The sequence below is a fragment of the Osmerus mordax genome, chromosome 25 (genome assembly GCF_038355195.1).
Source record: "Osmerus mordax isolate fOsmMor3 chromosome 25, fOsmMor3.pri, whole genome shotgun sequence".
NCBI classification, from domain to species: domain Eukaryota; kingdom Metazoa; phylum Chordata; class Actinopteri; order Osmeriformes; family Osmeridae; genus Osmerus; species Osmerus mordax.
In genome coordinates this window covers 8,677,773-8,693,957 of record NC_090074.1, presented here as the reverse complement: position 1 = coordinate 8,693,957, position 16,185 = coordinate 8,677,773, and the positions used below count along the sequence as shown (strand labels likewise).

Here is a 16,185-nt window from a genome sequence, read left to right as displayed (position 1 = left end):
ATTGTCACCTCACAGCACTAAGGTTCCGGGGTTTCATTCCCGCTTGGAGCCCTGTTCGGTGATCAGGTGGGGCTCTCTCCAGGGTCTTTCTGTGTGGAGTTTGCATGGTCTGTCCATGCTCACATAGGTTCCCTCTGTGAAAAAAACATAAACATGGAGAACAGATCTCTCTCCTGTCCAGGTCCCTGGCCAGGACATGGACTTGGCCCCCAGGCGCTGTTGATGTGGCTGGGAGGAAGGACAGCAGGATTGACAAAGGCAAAGATTAGTTTCTCCATTAGACGCCCTGCATGAGTGTGTTTGTGTTCACATTGTGAGATAAAGGATATTTCAGCATCTGTGCTGATGCCTGTTTGTGTGCCTGTGTGTATGTCTGTGTGCCTGTGTGTATGTCTGTGTGCCTGTGGGTGAGTGTGTGTGTGCGTGTGTGTGTGTGTGTGTGTGTGTGTGTGTGTGAGAGCGTGTGTCATAACCGTGGCTCAGGTGTTTATGCATCTCACCTGTACTCAGGGTCATCAATCACTCCTCCACGTGGGCCCCTCATCTCCACTCCAACCAGCCTGCTGACCCACTTCAGTCTCAGTCTCATCTCTCTCTCTCTCTCTCTCTCTCTCTCTCTCTCTCTCTCTCTCTCTCTCTCTCTCTCTCTCTCTCTCTCTCTCTCTTCTCTCTCTCTCTCTCTCTCTCTCTCTCTCTCTCTTCTCTCTCTCTCTCTCTCTCTCTCTCTCTCTCTCTTCTCTCTCTCTCTCTCTCTCTCTCTCTCTCTCTCCCTCTGTTCACTGATTGGGCCGGTAAAAATGTGCCAGAGAAAACCAGCTAATATACCGCAAACCCAGATGGGGTACTGAAGGAAAATGAAAGTTGAGCGGATGTACATAGGAGGGCAGAGCCAGGGTAGCCGGATTGACTTTGCATACTGTTACGTGCACGCCTAGTGGCAGGGTGGTAGAGGGAGGTTCATATTCCTTTCTCGAGAGTCACTTTTAAATATGACACTTTAGTGGTGCGGCGGCCTTACACATGGTGGTGATTGGAAAGGGGAGTGGGACTACGCCCAGTGTCCTGATTGGGGCCCAGGTAATCAAGGGGAGGGGTTTAGCCTTTTTGAAATCCCGGATGGCGGAAAGATGGGAGAGTTTCAGAGTCTGTGTGAGCACAGATGTAACCATCGATGCCGACCGGTTGTCTCCAGGGTTTTCTGTTTCCCATCTGCTTTTGTTTCCCCACTGCTGCCTATCCCTCTTTCCTTGTGCACACGCCGTGCTTTATGTACCGATATATATACTGATCAACCACCAACCGCGAACGAGCTGTTCGCCGAACGGAACGGCGGCTTGAGCTGTCCTGGAGACCGGGGTGGGAGTCTACCTGGCTGGGGTGAGTTTTCCTGCTTCTCCTTCCCAGTTTCATCTGTCGGGGCCCGCCGCTGTTAGCCCTAGCATAGGGTTCAGTTGACTAATATCCCCCTAGACGACAACGACCGTAACAATTGGGGAGCTCGTCTGGGATCGGAATATGAAACTGTTTGTCTAATTATATTAGCTAACAGGTAGGGTATTTAATATGACTGTTTAGACCAGACTAGTACCACAGTGTAGAGCTCCGTTTGTTTTGTCGGGCTTGTTGCTGGGTAGTGGGACTAGGTCGTGAGGTTAGGAGCGAGTCATGTTAGACGAGTGTTAGTAGCCTAGCCGGTAAAGAGTTTGAGTATTTTTTACGGCATATGCTGTGCACTTCGAATTGGAGGTGGTAAGGTATCCAGTTGTGTGTTGATGGTCTGTGACGAATTGGGCTTGTTGCTGCCTGGCTATTGTGCGTGAGTTACAGTGTAACGTGGTTGGCGCAGGTTTGCTGGTGCCGGCGGAGCTTGGTGGTCTCCTTATTCCCCGGTACGAATTTACGTCCAGGTGGTACTTGGGGAGTGTGTTCCACGTTTGCATTGTTGTGGGAGAAACCTTTTTTGTGGCACAGATCTCTCTGCCAGTGGAGATGGTTTTCTCTCGGTTTTGTGATTACCGTAAGCCTACTGTCATGTTGAATGACGGGCAGGGAGATGATCTAGTGGGGAGGATGGCGTTGCCCTCCCGCCGAGAGCTCCGACAGCTTACGAAAGCTCACATGCTAAAGTTGGCGGCAGAGCAAGAGGTAGAGGTGCCGGAAGGTACCCTGAAACCCGCTCTGGCTAAACTCCTTATTAACTCGCTGGAGTTGGAGGAGTTGTGGGCTGAGGAGGAGCGAGACAGGGGCCTTCGTGCGGAAAGGGAGGAGCGGGAATCTAGGGAGTTGTTGGCCCAGTTGGAGTTGGGACAAGTGAAGGCCAGCAGGGGAGGTGCCCCTTTTGAGCCCCGTTTTGATGTCTGCTCCACCCTACCTCTAATGCCAATGTTCTCAGAGGAAGACATTGATACTTTCTTTGAGGCTTTTGAGGTTGTGGCTCGGGAATGCGAGTGGCCCGAAGCTAAATGGCCTTTGCTGGTGCAGAGTGTGCTGAAGGACAAGGCACAAGTGGCTTTTGCAGCCTTGGATCCTCGCCTGGGGTTGGAGTATGAGGCCTTGAAGAAGGCTGTTATGACTGCTTATGGTGGCGTTCCAGAGGCCTACCGGCAGCAGTTTCGCTCCGTGAGACGGAAGGACTGTGAGTCTCACCTAGATTTGTCTAGGAAGTTAGGGGTTGCGTGCGAACGCTGGTTGAAGGCCACCGAAACGTATGATTTTGAGCAACTGAAAGAGTTGATTCTGCTGGAGCAATTTAAGAACTGTGTCCCCAGGGCGGTGGATATATACCTCAGTGAGCAGAAGGTGGCTACGCTCCAGGAGGCTGCTCGAGCTGCGGATGCTTATGACATCATCCATGGTGGGCCCACAGGTTCGGGACGCCATGCCGGGGGACCTGCGAACGGGGGCATGGCAGGGAGGCGGTAGGTAAAGGCAGCCCAGCTGGGAGTCTTGCCCAGCGGTCCGGGGTGGAGAGAGAGGGGAAGTCTCGCTTCACCGTAGTGTGTCATCACTGCAAGCAACCAGGCCATATTAAGCCCTGCTCCTTAAAAGGGGCCAGGAGATTGTCTGCCACGGGTTTCGACGACCAGGTCACGTGCAGTCCCAGCAGGGTTGGACTGGGACCGAAAAACAGCCCGGGACATTGAAACACAGACCGCCCCCCCCCCCCCCCCCCTTCTCCCTCACTTTCTTTTTCCATACTTGTCTCTGTTTCTGCATTTGCTATTTGATGTTGCAAAAGAATAATAATCAGTAAACTATATTCAATAATGACAATCAATTCAACAAACTAATTTCCATATAAGAAGCCTGTTAACAGACTGACTCTATTGTGTACAGTTGTTGCACTGCTGCACCTGTCAAAAGTCTCTCCACTGGCCCCTGTCACCACAGCAGCCTCCATCTCTTTCCCTGTGTCACCTGTGCCTGCTTGAATACACAGAACAGAAAATCAAGACAATTGCATTTGAGCCACATAGCACATTTATTATTTAAAGCCAAAAAACATGTTGTGCATATTTAGATGAGTGCCTTTTTCTCTTGGCCATTTCTTTTACTTCATTTAAAATGTATAGCCTATATATTGGCTAACAGTAATACCAAATGTTTTTAGAAAAATTTAAACAATATGGTTTGGAATGATATTTGAATGTTCTAAATGTCGAAAATACAGCTGCTTACAGCTGCTTACAGCTGCTTACAGCTGCTTGCACCTGGCGCCTCTGGTACAGCCGCATCTTCGGACTGCAAACTCTCTCCTCCTCCGTCTTTTGACGGCCTAAACATTTATTCTATACTTCTACATTGTGCAGCATTTGCTTGAAGTGCCCGTTGTTTTGTTTTTATCTCTAGCTTTTTCAGCGCCACCTTTTTCTCCTCTTCTTTCCCTTTCCATTTCTTTGCTAAAGAAACAACGATGTTAGCTAAAATAGCTCCAACGAATTGGCTGTACCTGGAAAACGATTGATTTTTGACCAATCGTGATCTGTAAAATGGACGGTCACGGACAAGTGCACCGTTCAAGTTTACACAGGGGAAATGCCCACCCTTTGGATTTTGGATCGCTCCAGTTAAACAGTTGCTTGGTATTAAGGCCGTCCTCAAAGTGAGCGTAAACTATTAGGATTTTTTTTTCTTGAATAGTGCCGTGGCCGTAGCGGCCGTTTGTTGGACCGGCCGTTCGGGAAATCTCCCGAGTCTCCCGATGGCCAGTCCGACCCTGAGTCCCAGTGTCCCCAGCGTGGTCTGTGGGAGAGCCGGGCCAAGGTGGTGGCACTGCTGGCCTTGGAGGTACCCTTGTCCCTCCCGCCAGCTACAAGCCTTTCACGTCAATGGGGACTTTGTCCTTGACCCCGGGGGGAGAGGAGATGCCGATCACCATTCTACGGGATACTGGTGCAGACTGCCTGTCGCGGGAACTGAAAATGGCAAATTGCGCTTTTCCGTGTCATGCATATGCATTCACGGGAGGGTCAAGGGGAAAGTGGCAGTTTCCCATAAAGAGATGGGAGGGGATGCGTAAAGTGCGCCTAATTATGTATTCCGCGGTATGTACAAAAACCGCCTGTGAAAGCCTACCTCTATTTTGCGGTGAAAATTCTCCGCCCGTTAAAAGCAGGCGTAAACCAGGATGCGCATATGCCTCCTGGTGAAATGGCAGCCGTAACCCAAGCAAGACGAAGACATAGGCCAAAGGATTTTTGCCACAAGGATCACACTTTTTGAGTTGAGTGAACACGAAATCATTACGCGTTACAGATTCTTGCAGCCATGCAATATTGCAGTTACTGGAAGAAATTAAAGATTACATCGAATCTCCGACTCAGCGTTCACATTCCATTCCAGCAGTCATTGCTGTTTTGACTTTCGTTGCTGATCCATGATAGAAAGAGAGAAGGAGGCCCATTCAATTGCGCATTTAAATGCTCGCAATGTACGGTACAGTAGGCGGAGAAAGGCGCCGATTACCCGATGACCTGCAGGTTTCGTAAATACGACGCAAACTTAAGTATCACAATGTGCGCAATCTGCCGGTTGGCCATAGCTCTAATGGCGCTAAGTTGTTCGTACATGAGGCCCAGAGTGTCTTTGAAGTCTAACATAGTGACTGGGGAAGTGACTGTGGGGGTGGTGCCAACGCTGCCCGTTCCGGGCATTAGCCTTTTACTAGGCAATGATCTGGCAGGTTCGCAGGTAAATGTGACACCAGTTGTTGTTTCTGCTCCACTGGCGGTCCCAGAAACGCAGGGGGTGGTGCGAGAACATCCTGACGTGTTCACTGCGTGTGTGGTGACTCAGAACCGGAAAGCCGAAGCCCAGGCTGGTCAAGTACCGCCTCTGGTTGAGTTGAGGCCGGGGGTTTCCCCCTCTGCTGGGGAGGAGGAACTGATAAGTTTGGCGGACACTGTGTTTGCTCTGGCTCAGATTTTCTCAACTTTATGTAAATGAGGAGCGTGAAAACGCTATCGTTGGCCAATCGGATTGGTTTGTTGTTTCTTGTAACGTAGCAACTGTTGCTCATGGGAAACATTTCTAGGTTTTACAAATTCAAGATGGAGGAGAAACTGATCGTATGTGTCTGCACACCCAGTTCTGTTCAGAACAAAGTTACGTAATGTGACAAGCCTGAATTTAAAGATTACATTAAACTAATAATGCATGGTGCAGGGTTGCCGACGTTGTCAGTGTCCCTAGTATGTTTTTATACTTTTAAATTCAGTCTCGTCACATTATATGACTGTTCTGTGCCACTGCTAGCTTGCTAGCCCAGCCTACAAACGACTGGTTGAGTGACCGGTGGCGTAACATGTATTCTACTGTAATCTTGCACTAGTAAATATTCTGTATTTTTACACAAATGTTGTGTAAAAGTGGTATTTTGATCTATATTGTGAGTACATGAACCCAAGTCTGCACGCTTGGCCATGACTAACAGTGACCTTAGAGAACTACAACTCTGTATTAACTTTTCTAACACGCCCCCGAGCGTGGTGTACTGTGGGAAGGCGAAAGGTGCGTTAAAAAACGCTCTTGTGGACACGTACCGTAAATCCCCTCTTTCCCCCCCTCCACTCCTTTCCTCTTCCTCCTCTCTTCACCTGTCCACTCCTCTCTCTGTCATCACCACCAGGACCAAGTCTACCTCTGTATCTGTCTTTGTGTCTCTCTCAAATATAGCTGTAAATGCATCCTCAGTTCAGCTCCTTTTCTCTTTCTCTCCCCTTTTCTCTCTCCCACCACCTCTCTTTTTCTCTCACCCCACACTCTGTCTCTCTCTCCCAGGCTCTCTCTCATTCTCTTCTCCGCCCTCTCTACCTTTCTCTCATCCCTCTCTCACACTCTTTCTTTCTCTCTGTATCTCTCTCTCTCGCTTGCTCTCTCATCACCTAGCCCCCGCATACTTCTCTTTCTCCATCCCTCTATCCCTGCATCACTCGCCCATCCCTCTCACCATTCATCCCTCCGTCCCTCCATCTCTACAGCCTTCGCTTCCTTCATCCCTCTTTCCTTCCATCCCTCTAACCCTACATAACTCCATCCCTCCATCCTCCCATCCCTACACACCCATCTGTCATCCCCCTTTTCTTCCCAACATCCTATTTACCTTCAACCTTCTCTGTATTCCTCCCCTCCTGTCTCCTCTTCCTCACCTTCATCTGAGGAGTCCTCAAGTTGTCTCTCTGGCTGTTAAGCAGATATGACCCCTCCCGTGAGGTGAGGAATGGAGGGAGAGAGGGAGGGTGTTCTCTCCTGTTCTGGCTAGGTCTGCTCCAGTTGGGCCCCCAGGCCCCACCCAACACAGGAAGATATTCTCATTATCAACCATCACATTGTGGATATTTCTGCCATCTGTCATTCTGGCCCCCCAGGCAACCAGCTGTAATGGAGGCCATCTCCTTTAATCCGCCCACAAACACACGGTGCACGCCACACGCCGCCAAAACAACCATAAATTTTACACACGCTGAAACACTACTACAAGAGCTGCTTTGTCCTCCTGCAAGGGCAACGTTGTTCAGGGAGAGGACGAGAGAGGAGAGGAAGGAGGGAGGGAGGGGAGATGAGAGGAGAGGACAAGTGAAGAAAAGGAGAGGAGAGCATAAAGGGAAGATAAGGACAGAAGAGGAGAGGAAAGGAGAGGAAAAAGTGAAGAAAGGGAGAGAAGAGGAGAGGAAAAAGTTAAGAAAAGACGAGGAGGATGACTGAGCTTTATGACTGTTGACATAACCCCTGGAAGGATCACACACACAAACTCACTGGCAATCCCTGGCTGTGAGACACACACACACATACTCAAGGAGAAAATGAATAAAACGGAGGGGAGGAGTTGAAGAGAGAAGTTGTAAAGAGAGGAGGAGAGAGGAGAGGCGAGAAGAGGAGAAAAGTCGAGAAAAGAGCAGAGGAGAAGGGAGGAGAGAATAGGAAGAGAGAGGAAAGGAGAAAAGAGGAGAATAAGGAAGAGAGAAGAGGAGTGGAGGAGAGAAGAGAAGAGAGTTGAGAAAAGGAGAAGAGCAGGAAAGGATTTAAAAGAGGGAAGTGGGAGGTAGACGAAGGAGCAGAGGAGAGGTGGAGCGGAGAGCTCCAATCTGTCGCAGACGTTTGAAGTCCCCAACACAGTACCCTGGGGGGGAGGTCATTTCCAACATTCTACTTCTCTGCCTGTGATCTGGACTCCCCAGACTCTCTATCCAAACGGAAACCCCTCCCTCCCCTCTCTCCCTGCCCACCCCTCCTTCCCCTCCCTCTCCTCTCCTCCCCCCTCTGCTCTTCTCCTCCCCCTCTCTCCTCACCTCTTCTCTCTCTTTTTTTTCTCCTTTCCTCCACTCCACTCCCCCATCCTCTCCTTCCTCCAACTCTCCTCACTTCTCCTCCCCCGACTCTCCATCCAAATACAATCCTTTCAGATCTCAGCCCCAATCACACAGCCACCAGGAGAAGGGAGTTAAAGGGATGGCGAGAGACAGAGAGATTGCTGGCGCTCCTGCAAATCATGAGGGCAGTATTAAGCTGTGTGCGTGTCTATGTATTACACTGAGAGAGAGTGTGTTTGTGTTTATGTATTACGCTGAAGTGTGTGTATGTCACTGAGAGGGTGCGTGTGCGTGTGTGTGTTCATGCTGGCTGCATGGTTGTCACAGTGTGTGTGTCTCTTTATTTATTCCATCAAGACATTCACACACACTGTGACAACCATGCAGCCAGCATGAACGCTAGAAGCTTCCAGCACCTCAGACAGCGACGCAGGCACTAGGACACGCCGTAGACACCAGCTTAGCCCTGTTCCCGCGTCCCAGTCAGCTGGTTTGGAGACACATCTGCAGTCCATCAACTGATTGTGAGAAAACAGACTTTAAAGTCTCAGGATTCCACAGAAGATGCAGGCTAAAGGTTGGGTGAGAGCCAGACTCCCGCAGAATTATTCAAGTAATTTGTGTAACCTTGTTACCTTTCAACAGAGACAACTGGTATAAGGTTGCTGACGTCCAATCATCCCTTCAACCGAGGAAGCATTTCAGTTTGTGTTTTTAGACTTTTTGATACTTTGGCTTGTGTAATAAATGTATTTTCGTGCTGTCAACTGTCTTTGGTGTTGCATCCAGTCCATAAAGTGATTGGGGCTCCTTCCAGATTAGCACATTGGCCAACACAGACATCCATACACACACACAGACATACTCACAAACACACACACACACAAAGGTCAGGGTGTTGTCCAAAACCATAGTTGTGTTCATAACAGCTGGCTGGAAGCCACAACCCCGATTAGGAACCATGGTGGCCTAAAATGACCCTGGGTCTGACCTCTGTCACCCACCCCGACCTTCTACACCTCCATCCTCTTATCCTCTCTCCCCTCCTCCCTCTCCGTACCTCCATCTCCTCACACGTCATCTTCCTGCTCAGCCCTCTCACCTCCACTATCTGCAATGAGAGAGGAGAGGTGAGGAGAGCAGAGCAGAGCAGATGAGAGGTGAGGTGAGAAGGGCAGAGAGGAGAGGTGAGGAGGGTAGTGGAGAGGAGACGAGAGGAGAGGAAGGCAGTGGAGAGGTGAGGAAGGCAGTGGAGAAGTGAGGAGAGGAGAAGAGAGATGAGCAGAGGTGAGGAGAGCAGAGGAGAGATGAGCAGAGGAGGGTCACAGGGGCACAAAAATCCAATGGAAATGGAATGATGCAGTGTTGGAGCCATATCGATGAAGTTCGGATAAAGATTAAAATCAATTAAGTATTAAATATGCGGCACCTGTTATATCTTGGAGTCCTCGTTAGACGGGGTAGCGGAATAGCTTTTTGACCGCAAAATACCACTTAGCCTTCTTAAAGATCCTGTAAAGCAAATTCCATGATTTGCTTCTCAGTACATTATATACGTGTGAAATGAGTTCCTGAAAGCATGTGCAAAAATCAAAAACTTTGTCGCACTGAAATGTGGAATTAGACCATTGAACAGTTTCAGCTCAGGTTTTGTATAGGCGGAGCCAAAACCCGACCGATCTACGTCACAGAGACCTATCTACGCCAGATCACAGACGGTTGCATTCTGTTACTCAGCTGGTAAGATGCAAAGACAAAGTAATTAACACATAAAACACTCAGAAACTGCAGGTAGGTCTGTTCTGATATCTGCAATTGATTTAGCTAGTGTTGCTGTTGTTGCAATAATAAATTCGAGGGGGCGGAGCTTCAGCGACTCGAGGTGAATAGCGAATGGGATGTGAGATGAGCGGTTACGTGACACTGACAGTAAATTCAGAAAAGTAACATTTTCCAAATATATATCAAATATTGAAGCTATATTTTATATAGCTAATTTTATATAGCTAATTATTATATAGCTATTTATTATAGTTAATTACATTCTAGCCTTTGAATCTGTCCCTGTTGTTATGGTTACTTATTTCAGACACTTTGTACAGGCTCATACTATGTTGCCAGCGCAATAATTTAGAACGGTGAACCAACAGTTTTGCTGGAACTACTTTGTAGTAATGGACACCCCTGCAGCCAATCAGAATCGAGTATACACCCAGACCATGGTATAATTATACTTATACTATATTATAATTACTTATACTACTTGCACATTGACAGACACAGACAATATTGATGTTGGAATTTAAAGCATAATAAATGCAATTTTTGTTGAAATTCTGAAACCTTGATCTCCGTGTTTGCCTTCATTCATCGGATTGCGAGTCATTAACCCTGCTCCAGCTTGGCCAGTGGCTGTACTGGAATGCTCTGGGTACTTTGAAAATAAGCCACTATATGCAGAGAAGAATATATCCTCCCCTCTATATCTCCTTATTTGTTTCTTACTCTCTCTTTCCCTCCTTCGCTCTCTTTCTCTCTCTCTCCCTCACCTCTGGGTTACTGGGAGAAAGAAGGCAAAATTAATTTTGAACGTCAATTTGTTATTTTTCATTTGTGGATTTGTTTGGTGTGTATTTGCGAGTGAGTGTGTGTCATCCAAAGAAAGCTAGAGACTGAGTCATGCAGCCCAGCATATTGAAAATCTATCTTTAGTCGGATCAAAGAGAGTATTCAGATATCTAAACCATGGCTTCCACCCCCATCTACCATAACACAGACCTCCCTTCAGACCTGCTAAACAGGCTAATATTCACACTTACACACTTTCACACACAGGCACACACATTCTCCTTTCTAACACCAACACCCACAAACACAAACGTGTGTATTTTCATGAAGTCTGGATATAAATAGAAGATAGTGCGATTGGTTACACACACACACACACACAGTGTGTCCAGGTGGAGGTCAGAAGGACAGGTGTCCCAGGGGTTCACGCTGAACTGTGGGTCAACCCTAACATGACCACTCATGCTCACAACAACCTTCCTGTCATCACTACAGTTAGCCTTACTCACACACTCAAAGTCTAGCTCTCAACCTCAATTTTCTCTCTTTCTTCCCATCTCTGTCTTTATTCTTTTCCTCTATCAACTCACTGTTTCCCTAGATTCTCTTACTCAACCCAGTCTATTTTGAAGGAACAGAATGGAAGGAATGTTTATATATTTTGTGTGTGTGTGTTGTACAGACATGTATTTATGTACCCATGCATGCAAGTGATTTATGTAAATCTTCCTTTGAATAGCGTGTCATTTCTTCTCTTTTATTCCATCTCTCCGTGCCGCCTGCTCTCCTCCATCTCATCCTCCTGTTCCTACACTGCCTAGTTTCTGGGGGCACAGTCGGCTGAACTCCATCCTCCCCTGAATGGGAATCAGCATGGTTATTGTGTGAGTGAGTCTTGCCTCCTCAGGTGTCTTCCAGTCAGACTGCCTCCAGGCAAACACATCCTCTTCTTCTTCTACTCTAAATCTGCGACCAGCTCTCCAGGGACTGACGGTAAAAATCAGTTTGATCTGCCTCCCCTCCTCCGCCTCCTCCCTCAGTTCTCTTCCACTCCTCTGCTTCCTTGTCCATGCGCTTCTCTCGCCTTCTCTCTCTCCGTCTCTTTCTCCTCCTCTTCCCTCCCCAATCCTCTCCCTCCATTTCTGTTCTCCCTCTCTCCGCCTCCTCTCTCTCTATCGCCTTCTTCTGTCCTCCCTTCTCTTTATCTACTCTACCTCCTCCCTCTCCTCCTCTTCCTCCTCCATCTCCTCGTCTTCCTCCTCCATCTTCACCTCCCTTTCCTCTTCTTCCCTCTGCCTCTCCCCTCTTCCTCCTCCCTCTTTTCCTCTTTCTCTCCCTTAACACATTTTCTCCTCCCATCTCAGACCAGAGAACACTGTGTTGATACCCCAAACCTCCCTTGCTCATCCCACCCTCCATTTTCCTCTCTCTCTCCCTTTCCCTTCCTCTCTCACCCTAACCCTCCACACAACATAGCCCAAATGTGTTGATAGCCCAAATGTGATTTTGCCTCCTCTCTCTCCATTTCCCCCTTCCCCCTGCTTCAATCCTCCATTCTCTTTCGACATCTCTTCCCTACCCCTCCAGAGAACACTGTTGATAGCCCAAATCTGACGCAGTTTCCAATCTGCCTGCCTGTCACTCCTCTCTTTCTCCCTCTCTTCCTCCCTCCTCCTTCTCTTTCTCCCTTTTTCTCCTTCTCTTCTACCCCACTCTATTTCCCTCCCTCCTCTGGACTTCCTCTTTCTCTATCTCCCTCTCTCTTCTAGCTACCCTCTTCTCGAGGAATGATTTACGTCTGTGGTTGGACCTCGTGAAAACTCAAGCTATGGTTACGGGCTGGAGGTGATGAGGACAAGTTAATTGTGTGTGCCCCCCCCCCACACACACACACACACACACCCACACACTTAGGAGCTGGTATTTATTGACGCAATAGTGGATGTAGGGCTGCATAGCCACAATGATCACTCTATCATAAAATGCCAGACGTGCACGGTACTGCAGCGCTATCAATCACCGACATTATTACTACAAAAGCAGGCCCACGAAAAAGTTAATCACACTCCGTTAACGAATACATTAACAATCTACCGTCCTAATTGTTGGCATAACGCCCAACGGCTTTCTTAAATTATCGGATATGTGGACGGTGACATGGCTTGTGATTGTGCACATTGGTATATAATTAGGAACAGTACATTGTGCACATTGGTATATAATTAGGTCTTAAATGTTGTGGTTATTTGTCCAAGATGCATCAGCATTGCTTTGCTGTCCTCCTTTGTTCAAACAGTGGTACTGCAACGTTTCAACTGAAGTTCAGGATTCTGATTCTAGTATTATATTATTGTTTTTTTGTTAGCATTGCTAATGTTTTTTGTTGTTGTTAACTATTCTGGAGTAGGCTGTTTACTCTGTGTGATTCAACGGTGATAAAACAATAATTTCTTTAGAATGTTACAATCTAAGTGTATGAGTGACATGTCTTTATTCAAATACATACAATCTAAGATTATGAAATGATGACTGACAATTGTTTTGGCCAAATTACTGTCTCATAAATCTTTCTCTATCCTGGACCTATACTGGACCAATTTCATAACCTTATTTCTGCTTTGACAGTTTATGTGGTCGCACCTACATTTGAATGTTACGTAATACGTGTGAACATAAGTCTATTACAGTTTTTTCCAATTGCTTAAGCACAATTTTGAAAACAGGGCTCACTTTGTCAAAACACAACACACGATTCACACAACTAGACACACAAGTAGCAGAACACCTCCAATCTTTTGCAAAATGAAACACTTCGTTCAAAACTATACAATCATGTATAAAAACCCATTTCTGTCACTGTATGCCACACACATGGTTAAAATTGAATCAGTTACACACTGTAGTGAAAAATGTAAAACACTTTTACACTAACTATTCTTTTCTAATGATAGAACCTGTTTGATTTTGTCAGAGATATTGTTCCAGTAGAGTACGTACAAGTACATGAATATGTTGACCAAACACAAGCAACAAGACCTGGACTGATAACGATGACGTGGAGTGTAGCGATTGCGCGGGAGCTTAACGACTGTATGTCCAGTTTTTGACATATGATGATATATGCACAGTTTTAAATAAATATATGTAGTTATACACTGTATTCTGCAGTTATTTAAAGGTAAGATATGTGATGTTATCTGCATTCCATGCAGTCGGGCATTTCCCCCTCCTGCACTCCGGTAGTGGACAATATGATGGTGAGACAGCGCTGAATTTTTATTTAAAATTTGAGTTGGATTGTACAAGGTGTTTATGGAACAATTATCACTCAGTACAAACGCAAATAACACTGCTGGATTTAATCTTCATGACAATTATGAAATCGAGTGAAAAAAACGTGTGTGAGGAAAACAAAATATATAAATATTACGAGTAATCGTAATATTCCCACATTTACTTTCTGCAGTCTGACTACAGTACGGTCATCTGCGTCGCCGATTCCAACTGTTTCCAAAATGTGCTTAGGCCTACGGGAGGGTCAGAGTTTGCGTGGAGGACCGCTCATTCTCCCGTCAAGTTTGTTTTTTATAAATCACAACCTTTGTGTGGAAAGTGGCGTACGCACATTTTCAGCCCCGTTTTGTTTGTACGCAAGCTTTATAAATGAGACCCCAGTACTGCACACTGCTGAAAATATTTACTGTATTTTTCCACATTGTCTACGTAAAGGTCGCATTTTGTGCAGAAAATCAGAACATATTTCAAATCAAATACTGTAGTAGGCTACATAGTAGTCTGTAAACACACCAAATACATTTGTGGAGGCATAAGGGAGTCAGGTGGCTGAGCGGTGAGGGAGTCGGGCTAGTAATCTGAAGGTTGCCAGTTCGATTCCCGGTCAAGCCAAATGACGTTGTGTCCTTGGGCAAGGCACTTCACCCTACTTGCCCCGGGGGGATGTCCCTGTACTTACTGTAAATCGCTCTGGATAAGAGCGTCTGCTAAATGACTAAATGTAAATGTAAATAAGAAAGAATACAGCAAATGAAATACAGTACATTATTTCAATCATGGACTGCAGTGAATATGTACAAAAAAAGTACTGATGTAGTGCATATAGCTGTAGCTACATGTAGCTACATTTTACTGTACTGTACTGTACTGTACTGTAGACAGTACAGAATAGTAGTTTTCACCTGTGCTCTTGTCGAAATGTCCAAATTACTGTTGCAACAGTATATCTGCTGAGGTTGGGCTGAACTCTCTGTCCAGCCTCTCTCAATGTTGCCCCATGGTTCACAACATGGTCAACCAATGTTCAATGTTGTTTGAATTTCATTAGATACTTTTAAATTGTCCATATTCTTCCACGGCCTCCAGGTCTACCTCTCCCTCTCCCTACCTTCCTCCACGGGCCCCCCCTCTCATCCTACCTCTTCCTCTACCTGCAACATTGCCTTCCATTTTTGATGAGGACAGGTACACTGACCTGTTGCCTTTTTATAGTGCCTGATTGGTATGCTTACAGTTTAGCACTTTAGTGCTTGTACACCTGACGCCAGTGTTTGATCCATCTGTTCACATGTGTGGCATTTTACAAGGTAGTGTCTAAAAAAGGCAATGAAGTGACATAATCTTACATTTCTGTGTCTAATGTAGAAAAGTGTGTTTAGTGATTTGCAAAACAGTGTGTGTTGTATTTTGCAAATAGTGTGAGGATGAGAATGTGCTTATAGTTGTGCAGGTCTGGCCTTCTGTTGTGCTCCTTGAGTGTCAGATTTCACTAACTGTGTGTTATTTGACATTTTTGTGTCTAAGCAATCGGAAGAAACTGTAAGGAGAGCACTCCCTCTTTTCTTTACAATATTCCAATTTAAAATGAAGTTGTGTATTTGGGAATTGTAGTTACCAAAGACCAACATAGGAGAAGTCATTCCAATTTTTCTCCTGCCATTAAAAAAACGAAAAATGGCTATGAAGAGATCTATCGTTGAGAGGTAGAGTGTTGATTACTACGCAGAGGGTCTCTCTCGTTTGACTTATGCGTCTTTGGCGCTGCATCTGGATAATAAGCTACTAAAGGACATAGACAAATTGATGTTCAATTTCATCTGGAAAAATAAGACACATTATATAAGAAAGACTGTTCTTATGGATTCCTATGAAAATGGTGGACGTATTGGATTTTTGTACTTTAAATAATACTTTTAAGATAAATTGGCAAAAAAAAAAAAACTTCAGTTTGGAATATAATACCTCTCCATGTGTTGTTTAATCTTGGTGGCTTAAACTTTTTTCTTGTTTGTGACTAAGACATTGACAAAATTCCCGTAAAATTATCTGCATATCATTGACAGGCTTTTTTGGCTTGGTCTCTCATATAGGCTACAGACACAATGTTTCTCCTCACAACTATTTGATCTGGAATAACAAGAACATTTTATATAAACACAAATCTCTCTTTTTGGAAAATTGGGTCTGTAATAATATATTGCTGGTAGATCAATTATTTAATGAGAAGGGTAGTCCTTTCACTTATGAAGAGTTTCTTGCCAAATACAGGATACCAGTCACACCTGGGGATTATGCAAAAATCTTTGGAGCGATACCCTCTGGTATTGTATTGTATGCTCTTTAAATGTCAGCCAAGGGTTCACACTCCAACATTGGCCCTATATGCATAATCTTGTAACAGACTCCCCCATAGGCAAAACCTGCTTCTCCAATGTTTGGTAGAAATAATAATAGATCTATTCAAACTTTGTTTCAGAGAGATAGAACTACGGTGTCTTATGTTATTCCTTACTGG

The 16,185-nt window shown here is 45.9% G+C and overlaps 1 protein-coding gene across 1 annotated transcript in view; it reads left to right on the top strand.

The window, feature by feature from the left end:
* The window catches only part of LOC136933706 (homeobox protein MSH-D-like), a 300,351-nt gene that overhangs the window by 80,297 nt on the left and 203,869 nt on the right, over positions 1–16,185 (top strand). The window lies entirely within an intron of this gene.